This window comes from Prionailurus viverrinus, chromosome D3, assembly GCF_022837055.1.
Source record: "Prionailurus viverrinus isolate Anna chromosome D3, UM_Priviv_1.0, whole genome shotgun sequence".
NCBI classification, from domain to species: domain Eukaryota; kingdom Metazoa; phylum Chordata; class Mammalia; order Carnivora; family Felidae; genus Prionailurus; species Prionailurus viverrinus.
In genome coordinates, this window is record NC_062572.1 from 28,377,582 (window position 1) to 28,390,030 (window position 12,449).

General features: G+C 40.4%; 1 protein-coding gene across 1 annotated transcript in view; it reads left to right on the forward strand.

The window, feature by feature from the left end:
- Positions 1-12,449, forward strand: part of LOC125149402 (ankyrin repeat domain-containing protein 26-like) — a 107,727-nt gene that overhangs the window by 81,796 nt on the left and 13,482 nt on the right. The gene's annotated exons all lie outside the window — the stretch shown is intronic.

Sequence of the window (12,449 nt, forward strand, 5' to 3'; positions counted from 1 at the left end):
AAACTTATTTTACAGTTGATTTATTTATTTTGAGAGAGAAAGAGCAAGAGAGAGTGTGTGCGTGCATGTTAACAGGGGAGGGGCAGAGAGAGGAGAGAGGGAGAATCGCAAGCAGCCTCCATGCTGTCAGTGTAGAGCCAACGTGGGCTCAGTCTCATGAACCGTGAGATCATGACCTGAGCTGAAAGCAAGAATTGGACGCTTGACTGACGTAGCCACCCAGGTGCCCCAAGAGACTTTTGTCCCCTGCTAAACAATGTTTTTTAATGATATCTCTATTACCATGATGAGGCAAGCTGGATAAAATCAGAAGATAACGTTTAATGGAATGTTTCAGATAATTGTCTTAGTTCTCATCTTCACTTTCGAGAAGAATCTGTATTGATTTCAGGATGACTTGTACAGAAAGATCACTTAACAAACCACTTGAACTTAGGCATTTCCTTCATTTTCTTTGCCTTTTAGACATGTTGGCAAAGCACATGATCTGAAATATTCAGATCATGTATAGTATGTACGCCCAAAAGCGAGAATTGAGAACATTATCTGTGTCCTGCCATTGGGTTTTTTTTAAAGCCTTTTTGAGGTACAATACACATCCCATAAAAGTCACCCATTTGACACGCACAGTTCACTGTCTCTGTGTACGCTCATGCAACCATCACTGCCATCAAGTAGAATGCTTTCCTGACCCTGAAAGGAAACCCTTACCCGTTGCCCCCAGCCTCAGGCAACCACCAGTCTACTACTTGGTCTCTCACTGGAGTTGCCTCTTGCGAATATTTCATATAAATGGAGTCACACAACGTGTGGTCCCTTGGGACTAGATAGCTTCACTTAATGTTTTCCGGGTTCATCTGTGTTGGTTACAGCTTATATCAGTGCTTCATTTCTTCTTATTGTCCAACAGTACTCCATCGTGGGCTAAGGCCCTTGTTCATTCATCAGTTGATGGACCTTTGGGTTGTGTCCACTTTTTGCCTGTTAATACTGCTGCTTATGAACATTCATGTAGTTCTTGTGTGGACACCTGTTTTTAATGTCTCTGCCATCAGATTTTATCCTCTGAGTTAATTGGGTTGATTTTACCATCTCTCCGCCGTTACTCATGCTGTCTTTTTAGTTTCTGTTCCTCTTGCCTGAACCTATGTTATTCAGACTTGTCTCACAGTCTCCTTTCCTATGAACTTTCTCTGACTGTTGTAACTCCCATTAGCCTTAACCCTCTTGACACTTGTCATCTAGCCTGCGCAGAACAATATAGTTCTTTATTTGACGTTTTTATTTTTTTAATGACAGGTAATTTCGCCTTCCTAAGTATAAATTTAAGGGATAATAATATTTGATACGTGTGGTACTTATCCTTGTATAAATTGAAAATATTTTAACTTAACAGTTTTTCCGATAAAATTAAGTGCTTGATGCCGTATCAATAAATTCTTCTTGGAAACATTGGTATAACAAAGCTTTGATTCTAAATGTATGCTAAGAAATTAAATACAAAATTGAGGGGTGCCTGGCTGTCTCCAGTCTTATCAGAGTCTGCCTTTGGCTCAGGTCATGATCTCCACGTTCTTGAGACTGAGCCCTGCATCAGATTCTCTGCTGTCAGCAGAGCCTGTTGGATCCGTTTTGTCCCTCACGTTCTGCGTCACTCAGACTCGTGCTCTCTATCAAAAAATAAATGTTAAAAAAATGTGTGTATATCTATACACACACACACACACTTATATAAATAAAACTATTAATGAAAGCACTTAATCAAATAGAGGAGAAATGTTCAATCAAATGTTTGGTTTTTTTTTTCCCTCTCACTATGAAAAAGCTCTCTAAATTTGTCTTTCTTCCTTACACAGCCAGAACTGGGATTTACAGATTTATAACACTTTACCAACTGCAAAGATCTGGGGACAGCTTCTCTGATATGCTTTTACCACAAAGCCTTAATCTCTTCATCAGAGTACATGTTAAAGCAGCCTAACCTAAACAGTATGGACGTGAAATGATTGAGGAAATTTAGTTTAGCAAGACTCGATTATTTCCATGTCAGTGGCTTTCCCTTGCCTCTGATGGTCATGTAAAGGATCTACTACTCAGTCAAGGAGGTGCTCTTTGTACCTTGGTCTGTGAGCATTGTCCACTGAGTGGTATAGAGAGGAAGTAAGTTAAAAGGATTATAAATGGAAAAAGTACTGTTGGCTAGTGGCATTGGCGAAAGTTGTGTGAAGTACTGAGGAGAGATTCTGGGCCTCATGCTCCCCATTTGCTGCCACTTGTGGTGGAATGAAGAATAACTTCAGTATAATTTGTATAGGGGAACACTTGTATTGGCAGGCCACCTGCCTAAACTATCACATTGTATTGGAATGCAAAATACAGCAACAGTAATCATGCTAAATGCAGACGCTTAGAGCTATGTGCCACGTACCCTTCTAAGTTGTTCATCTCTTATTTCCTCATTTAATCTTCCCAACATCCCAGTGGGGTAGATACTTTTATTTTGAGATCACTTTTTTAAGGACCTTTATTTTGAGAGAGAAAGAGAGAGAGGGGGAGAGAGAGAGGAGATTGTGGGGAAGGGCATGTAGGGAGAGAGAGCAAAGGGGAGAGAGAGAGAGAGAGAGAGAGAGAGAGAGAATCCCAAGCAAGCTCCTCGCTGTCCATGCAGAGCTCGATGTGGGGCTCAGTTACATGACCCTGAGATCATGTCCTGAGATGACATCAAGAGCCAGACACTGAACCGACTGAGCCACTCAGGTGTCCTAGTAGGTGCTGTTATTACCTTCATTTTACAGATGCAGAGACTGAGACATGGAAGTTTTAGGTAGTGTGCTCAAGGTCATACAGCTCATAACGAGCAGAACTGGGAATTCAGACCCAGGCATTCTATTCTGGCCCCTACTAGGATATTGCTTCTCAAATTCTTCCATGAAATATCTTGTCACTGAAAACAGCATGTTCAGTTTTATAATCATGAGAATAGCAACGTCATTCGCCTATGTGAATATGTAAAATCATAGTTGATGTGGTGCTTGGAATATGAAAATAGAAATGTTTACCATAAGGTAAATTCCTATATTTCCTCCATTTGACCAATAGATACATTTGTATGTTTATCTGATCATATATAATTTAAAAACATTAACAATGTTATGTTTTGTAGGAGATTAAGGTTGGTAAGCTATTCTGTCAGAGTATAGAAACATTTCGTTTTGTCGGCCATAGTCTCTGTTGTAGCAGCTCAACTCTCCTGTTATGACCTCAAAGTAGCCATCAATCAGCATGTAGAGGAGAGTGTGGCTGGCTCCAAAAAGATTTTAGTTACAGGGGCACTTGGGCGGCTTAGTTGTTTGAGCGTCCTGACTCTTAATTTCCACTCAGGTCATGATCCCAAACCCCACATCATGAGACCGGTCATGAGACCGAGCCCCACATCAGGCTTCACCCTGAGCTTGCAGCCTGCTTACCATTTTCTCTGTCTCTCCCTCTGCCTCTCTTCCCCACTTCTGCATGCTCTCTCTCTGTCTCTCTCTCAAGTCAAGTAAAAAAAACAAAACAAAACAAAAACGTTTAGTTACAGAAAAGGGTGATGGTGTTCTACTAGATTTTCAGTAGTTAAAATTATTTTTTTCTTTTTCTTTCTTTCTTTTTTCAACGTTTTTATTTATTTTTGGGACAGAGAGAGACAGAGCATGAACGGGGGAGGGGCAGAGAGAGAGGGAGACACAGAATCGGAAACAGGCTCCAGGCTCCGAGCTGTCAGCACAGAGCCCGATGTGGGGCTCGAACCCACGAACAGTGAGATCATGACCTGAGCCCAAGTCAGAAGCTTAACTGACTGAGCCACCCAGGCACCCCGAACATGTCCCTTTGAACGTGATTATTATCCATTTCTATGTCGTCTTTAAAGAACTAATCCATTCTTTTGCCCGTTTTTATATTGGATTGTCTTTTCATTATTGGAAGAGTTACTTAAATAGCCTACATACAAATCCCTTAGCAGACATGGGATTTTCAGGTATTTTCTCCTATTTAGTCACTTGCCTTTTCACGTTCTTGATGGTGATATTTGAAGCATAGAAGTTTTTAATTTTGATGAAGTAAACTTAATGTGCTTTTGTCTATTGGTGTCGTGTCTAACAAATCATTGCCAAATCCAGTCACAAACATATACACGTCAGCTTTTGTCTAGGAGGTTTATCATTTAGCTCTTAGATTTTAAGTGAATTTTGTATATATGCTATGGGGTAGAGGTCTGATTTTATTACTTTGCATGTGGCTATCCATTTGTCCCAGTACCGTTTGTTACAAAGACTATTCTCATTCCATTTAATTGTCTGGCACCCTTGTGGAAAATCAGTTCACTATAATGTGAGAGTTTATTTTTAGATTCTCAATGTTAATACATTGATCTATATGTCTGTCCTTATGCCAGTACCGTATCAAATTTTATGAAAATGTTTTCCTAGTTATCTTGCAAATTACCAGTCACTTATGTAATAATAAAAAGTCAATGTAGTAGAACTTAACTTTGCTCCTATAGAGATTTTTGCTTCCTGAAGGACCTTTCACCAGCCTATGCCTTGCTGACCCCATGACTCGATGTGAAGTCAGGCTCAAAAAGATAAAATGGTCTTTCTTTAGTGTGTTCAGACTTTATTTATTTATTTATTTATATTTTTATTTTATTTATTTTTTTATTTTTAGAGTATACACAAGCAGGATGTGGGTGTGTGTGTGTGTGTGGGAGAGAGAGAGAGAGAGAGAGAAGAGAGAGAATTTTTAGCAGGCTTCACACTTAGTGTGGATGCTGACAGGGGTCTTGATCCCATGACCCTGGGATCATGACCTGAGAGGTTGAGGCTCAACTGACTGAGCCACCCATGTTCCCCGCCTGTGCAAACTTTTACTCTCTCAGTCAGTGCTGCCCACTTTCACTGCCATCAAATCTTGGCCATAGGATGTCTTGACTCAGTCTACCGTTTACTTCATTATATTTTATTCTCTCATTATAACGCATAGACTCACCCATACTTTTCACCATCTAGGAAAGAAAAGATTAACTCTGGGGTATTCCTCTTTCCTGTTAAGCAATCTTGCTAATCCATCATCTTGCAATTCACAATGAGATCCTCTTCTGACCTGGTTCTTGTGTGTAACACTGGTGTTAATCTTGTTCTTGGCACAGATCCTACATTCTTGGAAAACACAGTAGCCTCTATCGCTTTCTTTCACTTAAATAGAAAGATATGCATAGCTATGCATTATAGCTCAGCGTATAATGAATGGAATAAACATTACATCATTCAAATAATACAGCTGTACAAAGTGAGGTAGTATTAAGTTGATTTATCAGAGACAAGTAGTAGATTGGTAATTTGAATGACAAAATATTTTTGAAGCCAACTTGTACGATACGGAGAAGCATTGTGGGACAACACAAAGACGAAATGGTCTTACCTCCCTCCACAAACAAGGTTGGAGTAAGGTAAAGGAGAATGTGCAGTTAATTGAAGTCGTGCTAAAGGACAGTACATTTGTTGTGCTACTGAGAAGATGAACAATGATTTCATAACATTCTCTTTATTTCCTCACTGAGGGAAGGAGAATGAAGATTGAGTATTCAATGGATGAAAAATACTCAAAGCTGCGTATTTCCTTTACTTGAAATCAGATCAAAGGCCCAATTTTGGTTATGATTGACTCTTTCTGGTTTTTCAACTTTTGTACTTCAAATCATATGTCTCTGTGCTTCTACCTTAACTTGAGGGGAGATTCTAAAGAGGCATTCCTGCCTACTTGTAAGAATTGTAATTGAAGGGAATCTTAGGAAACTATCTTAGACACAGGAAGATGGCAGAGGAGTAGGAGGACTCTAGGCTTGCCTCATCCCACCAATACAACTAGATAACAATCAGCTCACCCTGAATACCCCAGAAATCGACCTGAAGACGGACAGAACAAACTCCACAACAAAAGGGAGAGAAGAGGCCACATCAAAGAAGGTCCTTGATGCAGAAATGTTGTCTAGAAGAGAAATAGATCCTGGCTGCTGCAGAAGGGAGGGAGTCGAGGTTGTGGATAAGGGTGAGAGAGAGGAACGCACAGGGGAACGCACAAAAAGAACATTTCCCCATACCCACTGGCTTGGAAAACAAGAGGGGCTGCATTGCGTGAGTTCTTGCAACCAGTAGTGCTTAAAGTCTGGAGTTTTAAAGGGCATCCGGTTTAGCTGGGTTGCAGCCCTGAGGTACTGCACTGCTCTTGGACAGAGGGCAGGCAGACAACGTGGGAGCATACAGCATGGCTACAGTGATCTGAAGAGTGCCTGGGGCACACAGTGGGGAGATTATTTGCTCGTCTCAGAGCACGTCCCTCAGAGGCAAAGTTCAGAGAGACCTGTGTGTAGGAACAAAGCCACTGGCTGCCACCATCTCCTTCTCCTGCCCCTCACCACAAACATAAAGCCACCTGCAGGAAGCAGTGCATTAGTAACACTGGCTACCTAACTTGCTTACACCAAGCACCACCGCCTTGCACTCTGGTGGAACTACCCTTCTCAATCACTCTTGCTTGAGTTCCAGCACAGCAGACCCCTCCCCCAGAAGACCAGGACAAACGCCTGCCCACACCACATCTCCCAACCAGAGAGTTTCCTAGTTAAAACTCGCCACATTCAGGCCAGGGACCAAACACACACCAGACCAGGCAAGGAGAGCCTCTGCAGACGACTGGCCTGAAGGATAGCATAGCCAGGACACATGCAGCACACACTGGTGACACTCCCTGAAGTGCTAGACCCTAGGCATTCCATGACGTCTTTTCCCTACGTCCATTACTTTGGGAGCAGGTGACATAGTTACCTGGCTTCTCTAACACACAGAAGCTGGCAGATACCTAGACAAAGTGAAAACACAGAGGCATTTATCCCAAATGAAAGAACAGGATAAGACCATGGCCAGAGACCGAAATGGGACAGATGTAAATAACACGCCTAATGGAGAATTTAAAACCATGATCATAAGGATACTCAGTGGACTTGAGAAAAGAATGGAAGACATCAGTGAGACCCTTACCACAGACATAAAAGAGTTCAAGGATCAGAGATGAAGAGTGCAGTAAAATGAACAGCAAGCTGGAAGAAGCAGAGGAACAAATTAATGACCTAGAAGACAAAGTAATGATAAACAATGAAGCTGAAGAAGACAAAGAATTATCCAATGCAAGAATAGACTTAAGGAACTCGGTGACTCCGTCAAATGTAAAAACATTCATATGATAGGAGTCCCAGAAGAAGAAGACAGAGAGAAGGGGACAGATAATTGATTTGAAGACACAATAACTGAAAAATTCCCTAATGTGGAGAAGAAAACAGACATCGAGATCCAGGAGACACAGAGAACTTCCATCAAAATCAACACCCAAGACATGTTGTAATTAAATTTGCAAAATATACTGCTAACAACTTTTTGTTTTAGTGTTTTGTTCTTTTGTTTTGTTTTGTTTTTGCTTTTGATTTTTCTGTGACAGAATGCAGACACAAGCAGGGGAGGGGCAGAGAGAGAGAGAGAGGATCCCAAGCACTCTGTGCTGTCAGTGCAGAGCCCACTGGAGGCTTGAACCCACGAACTGCGAAGTCATGACTAGAGCTAAGATCAAGTCATGCTTAACCAACTGAGCCACGCAGGCGCCCCACTGCTACAAATCTTAAAAGCAGCAAAACACGTCATTAACTTCCAAGGAGAAACCCACAAGGCTAGCAGGAGATTTTTCAACAGAAACTTTGCAAAGCATAAGGAAAAGGCATGATATATTCAAAGTGCTGGATGAGAAAAATCTGCAGCCAAAAATACTCTATCCAGTAAGGCTATCATTCATAATAGAAGGAGAGATAAAGAATTTCTCAGACAAACAATAATGGAAGGAGTTTGTGACCACTAAATCAGCCTGTAAGAAATATTATCGGGGACTCTGAGTGGAAAGGAGAGATCAGAAGTGACAGTATCAAGGCAGAAAATGTAAAAGCAGTAAAAATGTATATTTTTGTAAAAAAAATCAGTCAAGGAATGCCCCAAAACAGGATATACAATAAAATAGCTTATCTAAACCATGGGGAGGAGAAAAAAAAATGAGTTCTAACTTCATTGACCATCAACTTAATATAGACTGCTACACGCAGAGCAGGTGATATACAAATTAATGCTTATCATATACCAAAACCAACTAATAAACACGTCAAGAATAAAGAGAAAGAAATCCAAATATATCATTAAAGCAAATTAGAAAGACATCAAGGCGAGAAAAACAATAAAGGATTTGAGAAAATCTCCAGAAACAACCGCAAAACAAGTAGTAAAATGACAATAAATACATACCTGTCAATAATTACTTTGTATATAAATGGAATAAACACTCCAACCAAAAGACCTAGGGTGACAGGATGGATCAAAAAACACGACCCATCTGTATGCTGCCTATAAAAACCTCATTTTAGACATAAAGACACCTGCAGATTAAAAGTGAGGGGATGCTCGCACTGTTGGTGGTAATGCAACCTGGTGCAGCCGCTCTGGGAAACAGTGTGGAGGTTCCTCAAAACAATTGAAAATAGAACTACCCTATGGCCCCTCAATAGCACTACTGGGGATTTATGCAAAGGATACAGGAGTGCTGATTCCTAGGGGCACATGTACTCCAATGTTTATAGCAGTGCTTTCAACAATAGCCAAATTGTGGAAAGAGCCTAAAAGCCCATCAACTGATGAATGGATAAAGAGGTGTGGTTTACATATAGACTGGAATATTACCTGGCAAGGAGAAAGAGTGAAATCGTGCTATCTGTTGCAATGTGGATGGAACTGGAAGATAATATGCTACATGAAATAAGTCACAGAAAGACAGATATCATATGTTGTCACTCATATGTGGAATTTGAGAAACTTAACAGAAGACCGTGGGGGAAGGGAAGGGGAAAAATAGTTACAAACAGAGAAGGAGACGGGCAAACCATAGGAGACTCTTGAATGCAGAGAACAAATAGAGGGTTGATGGGGGGGGGCGGTGGCTGAGAAAGGAAAGTGGGTGGTGGGCATTGAGGAGGGCACTTGTTGGGATGAGCCCTGGGTGTTGTCTATAAGTGATGAACCACAGGAATCTACCCCCAAAACGAAGAGCACACTGTACACGCTGTATGTTAGCCAAGTTGACAATAAATTCTATTAAAAAAAAAAATGAAAACGAGGGGATGGAGAAAAAATTTATCACGTTAAAAGAAAATGTAGCGATACTTTTGTTAGACAAAAAGAGTCCTTAAAACAAACACTGTGGGGCACCTGTGTGCCTCAGTCATTTGAGCAACCGACTAGGTCTTGGCTCAGGTCATGATCTTATGGCTGGTGGCTTTGAGCCCCATGTTGGGCTCCAGGCTGACAGCATGGAGGCTGCTTGAAATTTTCTCACCCCCTTTCTCTGTCCCTCCCCTACTCTGTCTCTCTCAAAATAAATAAACTTAACCAAAAACAAAGACTGTAGCAAGAGCCAAAGAATGCTACTATATCATAATAAAGGGTACAATGCAATAGGAAGATCTAACGATTGCAAATATTTATGCACCCACCATGAGAGCACTCAAGTACATAAAACAATAACCAACATAAAAGAACTAATTGATAATAACACAGTAATAGGGCAATTTAACACCCCATTTACATCAATAGATCTTAATTTAAAAAATCACCAAAAAATACATCTTAACAGAAAATCATCAAAGAAACAGTGGCTTTGAGCCATACAAAGACAGTTACAATATGTGTTCACTCGTATGTGGATCCTGAGAAACTTAACAGGAACCCATGGGGGAGGGGAAGGAAAAAAAAAGAGGTTAGAGTGGGAGAGAGCCAAAGCATAAGACACTCTTAAAAACTGAGAACAAACTGAGGGCTGATGGGGGGTGGGAGGGAGCGGAGGGTGGGTGATGGGTATTGAGGAGGGCACCTGTTGGGATGGGCACTGGGTGTTGTATGGAAACCAATGTGACAATAAATTTCATATATTAAAAAAAAGAAAAAAAAGAAACAATGGCTTTGAATGGCAGAGCGGACCAGATTGGACTTAAGAGATTTTTTTCAGAACGTTCCATCCTAAAACAGAATACACGTTGTTTTCAAGTGTACATGGAATATTCTCAAGAATGGATCACAAACAAAAAACAGGCCTTAGTTATTAAAAAACAATACATGCAGGTTAAATAACGTGCTGCTACACTGGAATGGGTTAAGCAGGAAATACAAGAAGAAATTTTAAAAAATACATGTATACAAATGGAAATGAGAAAACAATGGTCTGAAACCTTTGAGATGCTGCAAAAGTAGTCCTAAGAGGGAAGTACAAAGCAATATAAGCCTACTTCAAGAAGCAAGAAAAGTTTCAAACAACCTAACTTTACCCCTAAAGGAGCTAGAAAAAGAACAACAAATGAAGCCTGAAGCCAGCAGAAGAAAGCAAGTAATAATGATCAGAGCAGGGGGCCCTTGGGTGGCTTCACTGGTTAAGTGTCTGACTCCATTTTGGCTCAGGTCATGATCTCACAGTAGTGAGATCGAGCCCCGTGTTAGGCTCTGTGCTGGCAGCATGGAACCTGTCTGGGAGTCTCTCTCTCCCTCTCTCTCCCTCTCTCTCTCTGCCCATCCCCCACTCCTGTGTGGTCTCTCTCAACATAAAATTAAAAAAAGAGATTAAGGCAGAAATGAATGATAGACAAACAAAAAACAGATAAAACTAGAACAGATCAATGAAACCTCGAGCTGGTTCTTTGTAAAAATTAATAAAACTGATAAGGCGTTAGCGAGAGTCATCAACAAAAAACAGAAAAGACCGAAATAAATAAAACCACAAATGTGAGAGTAGAAATAAGAACCAACACCACAGAGATACAAACATTTATGAGAGAATATTATGAAAAAATGTATGCCAACAAATTGGACAACTTAGAAGAAATGAAAAAATTCCTAGAAACGTATAACTTACCAAACTAAAACAAGAAGAAATAGAAAATTTGAAAAAAAAATCAATAACCAGCAAGGAAACTGAATCAGGAATCAAAAACCTCTCAACAAACACAAGTCTAGGGGCAGATGACTTCAGATGTAAATTTTAACATGTAAAGAAGAGCTAATACGAAAGAAGAAAGAAAGAAAGAAAGAAAGAAAAGAAAAGGAAAGAAAAGAAAAAGTTTAACCTGTCCTTTTCAAATTGTTCCAGAAAAACATAAAAGGAAGGGAAATTTCCAAATTCATTCTATGCCAACTTTACCCTGATACCCAAACCAGATAAAGACACCACAAAGAGAATTACAGGCCATCATCTCTGATGAACATGCAAAATTCTTGAAGAAAATAAGCAAACTGAATCCAACAATACATTACAAAATCATTCACCAGGAGCAGGGGCAGCTGGGTGGCTTCGTCAGGTAAGCAGCCAACTTCAGCTCAGGTTACGATCTCAAGGTCCTTCGGTTTGAGCCCAGTTTCAGGCTCTGTTGACAGCTTGGACCCTGGAGCCTATTTCAGATTCTGTGTTTCCCTCTCTCTCTGTCCCTCCCTTGCTTGTGCTCTTTCTCAAAAATAAATAAACATTACAAAAAATCGTTCACTATAACCAGATGGGATTTATCCCTGGTGTGCAGGGGTGGTTCAATATTTGCAAATCAATGAATGTGCTACCTCATATTAATTTTCAAAAAAGCATAAAATCATATCATTGCAATAGATGCAGAAAAAGAATTTAACAAACTATAACATCCATTCATGATGGATTTTTTTAAATTTTATTTATTTTTATTTTTTTTCAATATATGAAATTTATTGTCAAAATGGTTTCCATACAACACCCAGTGCTCATCCCAAAAGGTGCCCTCCCCAATACCCATCACCCACCCTCCCCTTCCTCCCACCCCCCCATCAACCCTCAGTTTGTTCTCAGTTTTTAAGAGCCTCTCATGTTTGGCTCTCTCCCAGTCTAACCTCTTTTTTTTTTTTTCCTTCCCCTCCCCCATGGGTTTCTGTCAAGTTTCTCAGGATCCACATACGAGTGAACACATATGGTATCTGTCTTTCTATGTATGGCTTATTTCACTTAGCATCACACTCTCCAGCTCCATCCACGTTGCCACAAAGGGCCATATTTCATTCTTTCTCATTGTCCTGTAGTACTCCATTGTGTATATAAACCACAATTTCTTTATCCATTCATCAGTTGATGGACATTTAGGCTCTTCCCATAATTTGGCTATTGTTGAGAGTGCTGCTATAAACATTGGGGTACAAGTGTCCCTATGCCTCAGTACTCCTGTATCTCTTAGGGAAATTCCTAGCAGTGCTATTGCTGGGTCATAGGGTAGGTCTATTTTTACTTTTCTGAGGAACCTCCACACTGCTTTCCAGAGAGGCTGC